Source organism: Puma concolor, chromosome C2, assembly GCF_028749965.1.
Source record: "Puma concolor isolate L17-30 chromosome C2, mPumCon1.1.hap2, whole genome shotgun sequence".
Lineage (NCBI taxonomy): Eukaryota > Metazoa > Chordata > Mammalia > Carnivora > Felidae > Puma > Puma concolor.
The window spans coordinates 101,878,375-101,893,095 of record NC_141675.1 but is presented as its reverse complement, the minus strand read 5'-3'; the positions used below and the strand labels follow the sequence as shown (position 1 = coordinate 101,893,095).

The following is a 14,721-nucleotide window of genomic DNA, read 5'->3' as shown; positions in this document are numbered from 1 at the left end:
ACTCATATATATATAAATGTCTGTATATATAAATATATTTATTTATTTATTTATTTATTTATTTATTTATTTATTTGTTTATTTATTTAGAAAGAGTTAGCATGAGCAGGGGAAGGGCAGAGAGAGAGGGAGAGAGAGAATCCCAAGCAGACATTGCACTGCCAGCACAGAGTCCCATGCGGGGCTCAAAATCTCGAACTCTGAGATCATGACCTGAGCCAAAATCAAGAATGGACGCTTAACCGACTGAGCCACCCAGGCACCCCTTAACAAAGACTCTTATTTACAACCCATGTGCCTTCTGTGACCTGTGAGCTTCTGTGGCAAACAGATTCTACCCTAGAATGCTGCTTCCATGTCTGTCCCTGAGCTAATTCGCTCAGGCTGTTTGCCACATGTGGTAGTGTGTGAGAATGCAATTTGAAGAAGCCCAAGAGTGTAATTCCTCAAATTGGGTGGAAATGGCAGTACTGGCCCCAGCAGTGGTTGTGCGTGGGGACCTCCAGGAGTGAAGTTAACTGGAGCGAAGTGGGACAGGCAGTGCTATGTCGAGTTGGAGGGGACTGGGAGAGAGCAGCCAGAGTGGGAAGAAAAATAGAAAAGGAAACCTTTCCTTCTAGTTCCTGCGGAAGCTTCAGTGAAATCTCCTTTGACTTTGCGTTCACAGGATTGGATTTGTAGGTTTGGGGGAAGAAGGGCCTTGGGAGTCAGGTTGCAGCAAAGGCTGAGAGCAGCCTCGGGACAGAAGAGTGAAACCACAGGCTGCCTTAGGGAGCTCAGATGTAACCTGGGTCTACCAGTGCCGCGATAGTTGTCTGTCTGTCTGTCTGTCTATCGATCTAGGTCAAGAGTGCACAGAAATATAAAAACTGAACTAGAATAGCATTTTTCTGCTATTTACATGGATTTTAAATGTAAGGACCTTAGAGCAGTGAATATTAACCTATTAACCCATCAACCCATGATTTATTTGTACTGAAAGAACCAGTTCGATTTCTGATTTGAGTCATGGAATGGGTCTCAAGCACTAGGCAATCTATGTCACTCAGCCAAACCCACTTCCGCTTTTGTGACGTTTCTCTAATTATTTGCCACATCCCTCCCTTCATTTCATTGATAACACTCTGCCCCTTCCCCCGCCTAAACGTTTTTCCTCCTTCATCAACCCAACACGGTCACCGGGGTAGTTTTCGAGAGCAATGACAAAGATTCCATTAGAGCCACAAGCACTTCACAGGCTTAAATTTCAAGAGTCTGTGTGTAAATCAATTGTTTCATAGTGTGCTTGCATTTTTGCCTTTGAAACTGTATTATAAATTGTGTAGCAGACTTCATAAATCTGTGGCCTAAAAACTCTTTAAAACGTGCTCTCTTCATGTGGTGAGATGAATCCTTTTTCTTTTCCTGAGCCTGCCATATATTTAGCTAGGTTAACTGAAATAGGCCTTTGGTAATGTAACTCAAGTCAGGGAAAGAGACACTATTTAATAAAAGAACTTGGGTTAGTACACAGTCAAGGCCCATCTTGGCAGTGGGGCCAAGGTGGCACTCCACCCTGAAGTTAGACGACACCACAGCGAGACCTTTACTTGGTACTTTACACTGCCCCTCACTTACAACCTGGGTGAAGGCTGAGTGTAAGGGCAGGTAGGATATTAAGGAGGGCAGGGAAGCAAAGGGGTTAAGCAAATAATGGGCCATGCGGTTGGCGGAGAAAAGAGAGAAGACCAGAGAAGGAGAGGTTTTCCTGATAACTGGATGTGGTAGTCACATGGGATGCCCTAACTGGAGAAATTACACCCTGAGCGCATTAGCTCAGGAACAGACATGGAAGGATGAACAGAAAAGAGAGAAAACATGGATAATAGAATAGAAGGAACTTTTAGCAGTAGCTGGTATTATGTAACTTAAAATTCATTTCTGGGAACCTTTCTGTGTAGTGCACTGGGTAAAACCCCTGAACTAGCTCTTACAAGAAATTTATAGAAAATACTTTTGTTATTCTCTGATACACCTGATGTCAGTTTTGACTGTGATCCCATGCAGACATTTACTGGGTGAGAGCCCAAGATATGTCAGTTAAAAAGGCAGAGGGGCGCCTGGGGGGCTCAGTGGGTTAAGCGTCCAGACTCTTGATTTCTGCTTAGGTCTTGATCTCACGGTTTGTGAGTTCAAGACCCGCATCCAGCTCTGGGCTGACTTTGCGGGGTGTGCTTGGGATTCTCTCTCTCTCCTTCTCTCTCTGGCCCTTCCCTCTCTCTCTCACTCACTCAAAAAATAAACTTAAAAAACATTTTTTTTAAAGGAAGAAGTTGATTGTACCATTGAAAATTTACCTTTTGCCAATTCCAAGGAAACAAATATGAACAATTTTATTATGAATTCGTCTTAAAAATAGAGCTTAGAATACATTACCAGCAGCATTTATTAAAATTCCTGATACCAGTACCATTTTTCCAATGATTTTAAGCCTCCAAGATGTGGATCCTGGTAGATACAATTTGAGGTAAATCAATCTACAACTTCTGTCAAAAGGAGAGGAGGCTGATGAAAACATACCTGAGGCCTTGAGGCTTCTCTGGAGCTAATTTTCCAAATGTCTTGAGTCCGCAAGCACTTTTGTGAGATGCAGGGAGAAGAGCAGGAGAAACAACACAGGAAGACTTTATTGCACTAAATCTGCATTTTAGGAAATTATTTTTCAGTGGTCTAGAAATCTGCAGAATCGTATTACTCAATGTGGTTAGCAGTTTATGTTAATGGAACCCCAGCTGTGGGTGTGGTTACCCTGGAAGACTCTCCTACAATGCCCCCAGGCTGTGTTCCTGAGCAAGGTGGGAATGACCATACGAATTTATTTAAAAAAAAAAAAAAATGGCTGGAAAATCAACTTGGTGTAGACCTGTCTACTAAGGATCACTAATCACCTTCATTTACAAAGGATAGCGTCTCTTCACTCCCCTGGACCCACCATTTTCTTTAATGTCCACATAGACAGATTCAGCCCTCCAACCCGCCTAACCTTGGAAAGTCATGATTTCCCCCAGAAGGGCAATGTGGGATGGTACTTATCTTCTACCGTGGTCGATGGTCTGTCAGCTTTTTCTCTGAACTCAGCCTCCCAACCAAAGTCCCAGATTACCACTGGTGTATTAATTGTTACATTTTTGTGGCCCAAGTAGGGAGAGACACCTCTGTCCTTTATTCTTCAAGGCATGAGACAATCACGAAGGTCCTGTGTATCATGCTTTTACTCAAGAATTAGAAATAATGGATTGAAATTACAGTAAAGAAATCATTTAAGATCAACTATTCATTTCAACATTCTTTAAATCCTTCTTCCAGCCCCACCACAGAGGTATGTTGCAGGAGGAGTTCTTTAGAAAGCAGAATCTTAGACAAAATCCGGTGTGCAGGATGGGAGTCCTCTTGGAAGGGCTGTGGGAGGAGAGGTAGAGAAGCAATATTAGGCAGACAGGTTCAGCTGTGATGCATCTCCGTGAAGGCTTCAGAAGACTCCGTGGAGAACTCTGAACCTGGAATGGCCCTTCTAAGTTACCTCAAGTTGGGGAAAAATGGACAGTCCTTTATACCACTGTTTCATTGGAGCTGAGTTGCTTCAGAAGGATACCACTGGGTGAGGTAATGCTCTTTAGTCTAGCCTGTTTTCAAAGACAACTGACAGCTGAGTGCTTTCTGTCAGTAGTCCTCCTACCAGCTAGAATAAGTGTTTTCTAAAAGGGGATCTGAAGGGGCATTACAGTGTCGACTGCAGGAGGCTTTGACTGGCTATCTCTCTCCATGCACATGGTTACACCCATTTGGCCAGATCCTACTTTCTGTGTACTTAGCCCCCTTTTCCATCATCCTCTCTTTTCTCTGAGTCCTCTCTAGGCTAAGTACTGTGTCTTACCTTTAATAATGAAAATTTCTATGAACGTTGCTCTCCTTAACAGAATAACTTCCCTTTGGGACCACGGAGAACAACCAGAAGCTTTGAAATCACAGATTTTCCTTAATGAATCTATATGTTCCATATTAAATTCTTAGGTGGGGTGACCAAGATCAAATTCACTGCTTCTTTCATTTGTCTGTACTGAATTTTAAGTGCAAATGATAGTTTGGGGCTGATAAAGTTATTCTTCCCCTTTCCAGAGCAAATGTGAATAACTTTTGTGTATGGGTATTTCTTTTAAAAAAACAAAAAAAAAAACAAGATTAAATTTTCAAGACTTAATGATACACAAAATGCATATAGTATTGTATCTTTTTTAAAAAAAAATTTTTTTAATGTTTTATTTATTTTTGAGATAGAAAGAGACTGAGCATGAGCAGGGGAGGGGCAGATAGAAAGGGAGACACAGAATCTGAAGCAGGCTCCAGGCTCCGAGCTGTCAGCACAGAGCCCGACTCGGGGCTCGAATTCACGGACTGTGAGATCATGACCTGAGCTAAAGTCGGACACTTAACCGACTGAACCACCCAGGCGCCCCTAATATTATATCTTTAATACACTCCCTCCATTAATATTAAACAGTATTTAAACAGCTTATCTTTTTGCCTTGTCTGTATGTATGAGACACACTCCTGAATACAGGTAAGATTTACACTGTTCCTTCCTAAATAAAAATTAAAATTAGCACCTAGAAAACAAACAAAAAGAAAAAAGTCAAAGCATAAAACTTTAGTGAAATGAAAGCTCTTCTTGTTGAGTATTCAACAATAATATCTGGGGCTGTGAAATTACATTTTATTGGCCTAAATTATATTACAATCCATTGACATCACATAATGATAATCCAATTCCATTTCTTAAATAAATACCACAAACAATACTCATGTTCAGATGTCCCTACACAATTTTAAATAAATTCAAGAATTTGTTTACATTCTGATTTGATATATCGGTCAATAAAATCTTTGGACAAGTATGTAACTTCCAGGATGTCGCTGTAGATACAGATAGGAAAAAAACACCTTATAAAGTAATTTATCTTGAACAGTGAGTTAAGCTTCTCCTGATATATTTAGGTTATATCAGTCTACTATGGCTTTCTTCTACTTAGCAATGACTTGATAAAACGACGTTAAAAAACAAACACACTCTAACAACATTTTTGCACAATTTGGCTCCATGTAACAAAAAAACTGGCTCCATCTTTAAATATAAAGCCTAATCCTGATTCATAAAGTCTCAGTTGTGTGTGTATTTCAGTTTATTTTTTCCCTTCCCATTACACACAGATAAGAGTGAGTGAAATAAATTTGCATTCAATACTAGTAAAGCAGTATGGTTTTATATACACACATATATATTTGTTATAAATGTGTGCATGTTCATATACATACACAAAAATAGTATCTTCTTTTAAAAAATGGTTAGAGGTCATCAATGGCTAATATAATTCTGACAATGAAATTTCATTTAATCAAGTTTTGGGTTTTTTCTACATACAGAGAGATACTCAAAACATTTGTGACCTAGTGGGTTATAGATGTAATATCTTGATTCAGGGGTGATTTTGGAGACATTGCAAACATGTATAAATATGAAACTTTATGAAGACCTTGAAAAATATAAATATAGCAACCATCTTTAAGGTTGTATTTTGTCCCAGCCACTTTGTATATAACATCTCATCAAATCCTTGTAAAAGCTCTAAAGCTATTGTTGGTGTTGTTATATTTTACATATGAAGAATTTGAAGCTCAGAAGACAAAGTGATTAACCCAAAGTGATAGAGGTTAGAGATTTTAATCCAAAACTCCTTAGCCCCAAAGACCTTGGTTTTTTTACTCTTCAACCATGATGCGGCTACGGGGCCCGTGTTTAAAAACTGACTAGTCCTGGGCTTTGGAATGGTCAGTATGGCATTTTCAGCCATTATCATTTCATCTCTTAATTCAGTAAACATTTATTTGTGCCTATGGATGCTAGGAAATATGATAGAATCCAGTGTGGCTGAACCAGCTAATTTGGGGTATATGCTTAGGTAATTTTTTTTGGATGGGGGCGAGAACTTAACAGTGGAGTATTTGGTCGTGTCATTCAGTCCTTGTCATAAGCATGTTTCTGGGATGGTGTTAGATATGAGCCTATTTAGAAACATGAGATTAGTCCCGATAACACCTTAAAGTGTCTGTAATCTTTTCCTTTCTATGAAAACAAAATGAAATCATTTAAAGCTTGGGAGAAATTTTAAGTTGGCACAGAAAATTGAGGGAAAAATGTATATTCATTAATTTCCTAATCTAATTGAAAGGACACCTGCAGGTTTTATTGATTAGGCATCTTAGCAATAACTCGGTTGCCTTAATTAGTTCTCTTATAACTGCATGGAGATTAATTTTCGCTCTGAGTATCAAATCACAGAAATCAAATAAAAATATTTATTGAGTGTCTTCTGAGTGTAAGTCATCATGAAATGAGAAATAGAAAAATCTGTGAGTTCATCACATTTGTCCTCCATTTAAGAATAATGCTATTTGTCTTCTCCAGTATTTCTTCCGGGACCTTATCTGATGTGATTTTGACTATCTTATCCTAAGTCACAAATTTTGACAGAGGACTTTACTTTTCCAGATGAGCAGTTGAGCAGTCGATTCTGTCTTTACCCACTTGGAAAACCCTCTGGTTCTTACCAGGAAAACCCTCCATTCTGTTGTAAGCACTAACATTAGCACATAGCAGAGTAAGTAGCTCCATTCCCTATTCTATTAATAGCTCTCTGGTTTCCTTTTCCAGAATCTCCCCACATCACTCTCAGCCATGGTGCATAGTGAGTCTAGCAATAATCACAGGCTCCAGCAAAGGCCATGAAACCTAAGCAAAACTGGTTAAAACCTTGTTCATCTGGATTTGTTTAGGGAAGGGAAGGTAACCGACTGGGTCAATGAGAACCCTTCCCCAGGATTTTCTGGTATTATCGAGGGGGAGAAACTCTCTTTCATCTTAGAAGATCTCAGTCTGCAACTGCCGGGTGCTACTCTGTGGATGAGGCCTATCTGTGAGTGAGGTCACTCCAGAGGAAGGTAGAGATAAGGAAGGAGAGAAGAAAATTAGGCACTAAGTCTAGCTTTCATCATTTCAGCCTTTGACTGGAACTAGACCTACTCTTGAACTTTTCTAATACATGAGCCAATTAATTACCATTTTGAAATAGTGAATCAAATCGGATTTCAGTGCTTCTGATAGCCACATGATAAATACACAGATCTACCTGGACAAATGCATCAGTGGGAAGGAAGAGACAGCACCACCTTATTGTATACAGTCCTTCCTCTTCTCATCTACTTCTGTCCTTGTCATTTATAGCATTTCCCTCTAACATGCTTCCTTCCCTTTAGCATCTCTACTAAGGTGCCAATGGGGAATTTAGTTTGGCAAAGTCTCTCTTGGCAATCTGCCCTATACCTGAGCTACCACTGCTTGAAGAAGTTTGGGATCTGCCCAGACTACCTGAAACGGGAGTGATGCAGGAATTGCATTTGTATGAGATCATTCTATCTTAGGACTTTCTTCTGTAGTCTTCAGAGCTGTCACATTACTTTGTTCCTGTAGTTCACTGAATCTTGACAGCTGTCAGGCAAGACTTGATACAGTGACAATACAATCAATTAAGAGGCTGGGAAGAAGATGCTGGCTTCTTCCTAGCACATGAGTTCACCTGTCTCCACCAAGCACTAATTAACTATTCTGTTTGGAGAGTGCTTCACAATGTGGCAGATTACAAGGGTCTTCAGACAAGCTTTTGATGAGGAGTTTTGTCTGGCTTGTCCAATTGTGCCAGTGAATCTCTTAGAGTTCAACTTTTCTCATATTGCTTAATATCACTCAGAGCCGGTGCAGTCATGTGCTGTGGTTACAGACTCATCTGGAATGGTGAGCCTTTCTTTTAGGGCTCTTGCTCTAATCTGCGGTTATGTGTTGTAGGTTTCTTGATGAAGGCTTACCTACCTATCTATGCCATTAGCTACATGAAACTAACTCATCTTGGGGCGCCTGGGTGGCTCAGTTGGTTAAGCATCCGACTTCGGCTCAGGTCATGATCTCATGGTCCGTGAGTTCGAGCCCCACATTGGGCTGTGTGCTGACAGCTCAGAGCCTGGAACCTGCTTCAGATTCTCTCTCTCTCTCTCTCTCTCTCTCTCTCTCTCTCTCTCTCAAAAATAAATAAACATTAAAAAAAAAAAGAAACTAACTCATCTTTGAATCTGCAACACCTAGCACTGTGCCACACATATGAAGGTATTCTGTGAACACTTGTTTAAAGAAAGGATGAATAAACAACTAAAAGAACGAAAAGGGTATAAAATCACATTTAAGGAGATGAACTGAGAACATCCATTTGATAAAAGATGGGGAGGACAGGAAGCAGAACACATACGCAGTGAGATAAAGAAATCCCTTTCATTGAGAAAGAGTACACATTCTACCCACGGGACCCCTTGTGTCTACTCTTAACCCGAGTGAGCACTACCTCACACTAAACCTGCGGTAGAGGCTACAATCCCCATGCTGCTCTGAGAATAGGGAATAGGGAAATCTTTGTGAAGGCCTTGCTGGAAAGGGGGTGAGATGAGACAAAAGGAGAGAAGTTCACGGATGCATCGGTCTTGGTGCTAGAAAGTACTTGAGAAGACCACCTTGTACAGCCTCCCACCTTTTGCAGGAATTTTTGCATTTATAGATGTGTCATCCATAGGGGTTTGTTGACTTTTATGAAGTTCAAAGTCATGGTTATCTACAGGAAATGGCTTCAGTCTGTTTCAGAAACAAACCAATTTAGACTCTTTTCAGAGTACAGTTGGGCAGTTCCCTGTTAGCCGAAAGATGGAAACTCGAACTTTTTGAAACTTCTTTGAAAATGACAGATATGAGTGGAATGAATCACCATGTCTGTCCACAGGGGGAGTTTCCCACAGCTGTGATGCAATACTAAGAGACGGTGTGGGGGGGTGAGTGTGGAGAAAGGTGTAGAGATGTAAGAGTCACATAGGGTGGTTCCAATTCTCTCCTGTATCAGCAACAACAACAACACCATGAAGAAGAGAAACCCTAACTTTCCTTGCCTCTGTGAAGGAAGTTAAATTGCATGTGTAACCCAGAGCATGGCTGAGTGTGATCATTTCAACACCACAGTGATGGAAAGCTCTCTGGAGGAGATCCTGCTGGCCGTGTTGGAGTTTCACAAGATGGCTGTGAAAATGCCCAGTGCTGCCCAGACACCTTTACTCCATCACACCGTGAAAGGACACATGTAGCAGGAGGGAGACATATGCTTCTCCACCTAACTGAATCCTAAATAGAACATTTCCCGAAGGAGGCAGAGCAGTGTGAAGACTGGATGACAGCACCACAACATTAAAAATATGGGGAGGAACTGAAACCTTTTCTGATCAGGATTGTTGAAAATCCACGGAGAATCTGGGGGACCCACCCTCCCGTTTAACCCCTGGGCAAGGCAGAGCCCACAAGCAGTCTTCTGAAGGATGCAGGGGTCAGAATGGTTCAGATGGTCTGTGGTGGGGGACACGGGCGTGAGCAGTGAGGGGGCCTGGATCAGGTCCTCGTGCTTCTTCACCACGGAAGCTGCAGGTCACACACAGGAAGCTGCTGTTGAGTGAGCCCTAATGCCAGGTGAAGAGAAATGTAGAAGACCAACCGGTGATCCGTCCTTGAGGACGATGTGGGATGTGGCACAGCCAAGCTCCAACAAATGAGGAACAGCTTCACCAAAGTGGCCACATTCAAGTCCATTATCCACATTCAAAATGGGCTTGGGGCACAGGAGTAGGAGGCAGAGGCGGGTAAGGGTACAGGCCAGGCCTATTGATGTGGGTATGGGTGAGGCCCGAAGGGTGGAAATAATGTCTTCCTTCCCCTGCCTGGGATGCACAGGCAATTAAAAAATGGTTTTTATCTTAGACCGCTAATTCTTAAGTTTCAGTGTGCCTAAGAATTACTTAGGGGATGAACCAAATGCAGATTCCTAAATTCTATCACCAGAGAGTATAAGAAACTCTTTCCAGGAGAGACTGGAAATGCAAAGCTTGAGATTTTTTTTATTTGCATGAAAGCTGTCATTAAGGGAAGAAAAAAAATATACGTTGGAGTTTTCAAAAGCGTTTTCCTTTCTATTATGACAGTTTTTGCATGCTTGTACTTTTACACATTTTTATTGGATCTTGGAGTAAGCCTGTCCCTCACATAAGCAGGGAAAAGTTGTCATTGGATGACATCATTGTCAATCATCTGGATCAAGTGCAGGAAGCTGGTGGCCTCAGCAAGGACAGGTTGTTACTAAGTTGTGGGCTTTATTGAAAAAAAAAAAACAACAAAAAACAAAACACAACATAAAAAAACTTTCTGAGGGATGTAACTGTTTGAGTTCTAAAGCTTTCAAGCCACAGCTTTATAAAGAGAAACTGAATTACTTGGGGTATGGCAAGAACCAGAGTCTTTGGCCAAGAATTCCCCCAAATAGCAGGTTTGGACTAGGGAGCAGGAATCTGCATTTGTACACATCATTTATTATTTGATCCTTGTGCACACTTTCAGAAACACTCCAGAAAAATGTCATTATGTGAAATGGTTCTTCAATTTTCAGTTACCTCTTTTTTTTTACTTAGTAAGTAGTGTAGTAATTTTCAAACTACTGAGTCTTATGAATCCACAGAGGTGTCTCTTGAACCACCTACCAGAACCCAGCAAAGAATCTAAAGAGTCTAAAGGTTCTTTGTACCTTGATCCCACATCAGAGCATCTGAGCTTTTATGTATATAGTCATTTATAAAGGGGTAGCACATAAGAGTTCATCTGAAAAAAGAGTGCCACTGTTAACAGGAAAACAAAACACCACTGTGAGCAGTAACATCTTGAAAGTCTCTGGACCAAATAGGTTCATTGTAAAGCTCTCTGTGTCAGGCTCCACCTGCCCTTCTGCCTTGTCTTTCCAGCTTCCTGGAACTTTCGGTGGGCCTCCCCTGCAGACCTGCTGGTGCCATAGCCAATCCAGTCTGGGACAGGAAGCTTCTCAGCTGCCTCAGCACCACCCTCTGGTATGCCTTAGATTCCATGGTGCTGCCTGCAATGGTGCCTGGGCCCTGATGTCACTAGCAGGTTGCTGTGGCCCCCACCGACAGGCTTGAGTGGGTGCCCAGTTTCCTGGGGAGAGGCAGTAAGGCTTAAGAAAGAGGAAAGGCTTTGAAGTCAGACAGACTTAAGAGTCTAGCCCTGACTCTGCCATTTCTTAATTCTCTGATCTTAAGCAAACTGTCTCATGTCTCAAGGTCTGCTTTTCAAGTGTAAGCATAAGAGCATTCACCTTTCAGGGTTGTTATGAGATTCAATTAAATATGTAAAGAGCCTAGCACAGTGCCTGGTATTAGAAGACGCTCGGTGAGCTTCCTTTGAGTTGCACCTTAAGGCTTGTGCTGCCAACGTGTCCGTGGTGCTTGATGTAACTTCACTAGACATTCCAGACTTCCCAGGAGCTTCATATTTAGTTTCAGTTGGAATTTGAAGTTATTTGGAGGTAAAACATATTTAATATGATGGCATTTACTAAAGTATAAAATATTTGACAAATGTCTCATCATAAAAGATCAGGAGGAAAAAAATTCACCAAGAGCCAGGAAGGTTTGAGCAATATAATGGAGAAGTTCGGGGGAATCAGACATCAAGTAGAAGCGTCTTGTCTCTCCTGGGTTTGTAAAAACCTTCGCTGAAATTAGTATCAATTTTTACCCTGGATATAAAACATGTAGTGCCAATAATAATACATCGTTTCAGTTTGAATTCACTGTATTAACTCCTTATAAGGAATTCTGTAGTAGTATTAGACTTGCAGATTCAAATTGCAAGGCGACCTACTTAACTGCTATTATTAGCTTCTGAATTCTCTTGACTGCTTAGATGGCTAGGTGTTAGGTTAACCTTTTCACACACAGATTTCATTTAAACACCAACAACTCTGTGTCTTAGGTACTAATGCCATTCTCCTTTTGCAGAGGCGGACACCGAGGTCCACAGGTAAAGAGCTTGGCAGGGTAACAAAGCTAGTGAGTGGCAGGGGTGACGCTCAAACCCTGGTTGTTGGACTCCAGACCCACAGTGAACATTCCTGGACCCGTAGCCGTTCAGTTCCTTTCAGTCAAGGCTTAATCAGGAAATGAAAAGCAGAGCTCTTCCTAATCCAGCAATGCCCCCCACCCCCCATCTCTTTTTTCTCCGGTTCATCCATTTTCTCAATTAGCAACAATTCAACTGTCAATGATCAGGCATTTGAGAAATGAAAGAAAGGCAAAATTATCATTAATTGATTTTGAAGCGGGGGGGGGGGGGGGGACGAGTGCTTACATTTCTGAGACTGAGATCATTTCCCTCAACGTAAACATAATACCCGTCAGTACTGAATGCTTGCACCAAGTGCATGACACGTATTGTTGCCTGGAACACACAGGTCATCCCGTGAGATGTCGTCACCCCCATGGAGCCGACGCATAGACATTTTGAATTACTTTAATGTGGTCACTTGGTCAGCAAGCGGTGGAGCCAGGAATCCAGCCCTGATAAATCTGATTCTGAAGTTTGTGCTCTTAACGTCTATACCATGTGTCTTCAGTTTTTGGAAGGAATTTTCATTTCTCATTCACTTTTATCTTCATTAGATACTAAGTATCTTGAAACCTCACTTTTTCTTTCCATTTCCTTTCACTTTCCTACAGAGTGCATTTCAAAGTGGTCTCCACGGCAGGGGCTCTGAGTGACTCCTAACAGACAGAAGGGGGAAGGGAGGCGCATTTATGACCTGAAAAAAATGCCAGTAGCCACATTTGTTTTGTCCTGCTGATTCTTGTGGACAAACCCTCACCTATGGAGGAATCTTGAAAGATGTGTGATTAGATCTTCACTGGGTGTGTAGTTTATCAGTCCACTTTTGTACCTTCCTGGTAAATGTGCATTGATTTACATGACTCTCCCTGAGGGCAATGAATTACTGAGAAACACAGATGAAGTGGAGTTTCTCTGAGTGGAAGTACACCAGGCTCTGATCCACAGGATCTTGTTTACCCTTCTTTCTAAACATTCATCAGCTGAATGGCAGTGCATTTGCTTTCTGCTATACAGATGTTAATGTCTTGTCTCTGCATTCTTTGAATTTTTATTATCCTTGTAAAAAAACACAAGGCAACAAGGCCAACTGCATAACCCAATTTCCTTCTAAGCTTTCTTTCTGAAAACTCGCCTCTTCTTGAGCTCCTATTTACAGTTATTGGTTGCAGTTCATTCAGTTATTCATTTTTTTTTTTAAGTCCACAAATACCTATAGAGTCCTGGGCACCGGGGTAGACCCGAGCTAAAAACACAGATATGGTTTTCACCTTCATAAAACTTACAGCTCGGGGTGCGTGGGTGGCTCAGTCAGTTAAGTACCAATGCTTGGTTGCAGCTCAGATCAGGATCTCATGGTTCGTGAGTTTGAGACCCGCGTCGGGCTCTGCGCTGGTGGCACAGAGCCTGCTTGAGATTCTCTCCCCCTCTGCCTCTCCCCCACTCATGCTTGTGCGCAGTCTCTCTCTCTCAAAATAAATAAATCAACTAAAAAAAAAAAAAAAAAGAAGAAGGAAAGAAAGAAAAAAAAACACGGACATTTTATAGTGTTAAAGAATAAAATTTCAACTGAGTAAATTTAAACATCGAATTGGGTTTATTAAGCAATTCATGAATTGGGCAGCATCCCAGCTAGCAAGCAGAGGGGAGCTCTGAAGAATTGTACAAAATGGAAGGTTTTTATAGAAAGGAAGATGGGGCAAGAGGTTATTAACAAAAGAAAAGGAAGGATTATTTCAGGCCAGGACTTCATCTTTTTGGGGAAGGGAATAGGCAGGGTTTTTAATTATACTGATAACATCACTCATGCTGATAAGGAAATTTCAGATTTACTGTTAAAATGTCACATTCTCGGAATAGGTTGAAACTGTAACTAAGTCTTGGCTTGCTGTTTTGGGGGCCAAATGGCTCCATTTTGGACTTTTTTTCTTTCTTAACAATTGATATTATTTTCATAGTGTTGATTAGTAAAATTTATTAAGCCTTTCCATACAATCTCTTTCGTTTAACCCTCAAAACAGCTCAGGAGGTAGAGATTACTGTCAGTGTATAAATGAGGAAAATGAGGTTTTCGGGGTAAATAATTCACTCAACTGACAGAGCCAGCAAGTGGCAGGTTTGGGATTTTAACCCAGTTCTTCGGCAGAAGAGTCCATTTGTCCTTTCTTAATGCTATGGCGACATCACATTAGTTAGTGTTGCTTTGAACTGGTGCTCACATTTTTACCTGACTTTTAAAATCTTTTCATCTCATTTATCTCTATTGCGCACTCATAGACCCCTTATGCATAATTATTGACACAACACTGAGAAGTCCTAGCTAGCCCCTTTAGCCAGTTGGATTATTCTCTATTTTCCATTCCCCAAACTCCCTCACTATAGCTCGTCACAGCACCTTCCTTTGGCCCATCAAAGTCAAGGACTTCTTGGATGGCAGTTATGCTTATGATTATCTGTGGCAAAGACTGAAATGTATGCTGAAAATTGTTTATGTTTTTAATGTGGTCATATAACAAACTTCTTGGGTGAACTTAACAGTGTGATAAATATGGTGGTCTTCTTTCATTTCCATTTGACTTGTTTTTAAAATATTAGGCTTGTGCAAC

General features: G+C 41.1%; 1 long non-coding RNA gene across 1 annotated transcript in view; it reads left to right on the top strand.

The window, feature by feature from the left end:
* The window catches only part of LOC147577464 (uncharacterized), a 190,581-nt gene that overhangs the window by 157,141 nt on the left and 18,719 nt on the right, over nt 1–14,721 (top strand). The window lies entirely within an intron of this gene.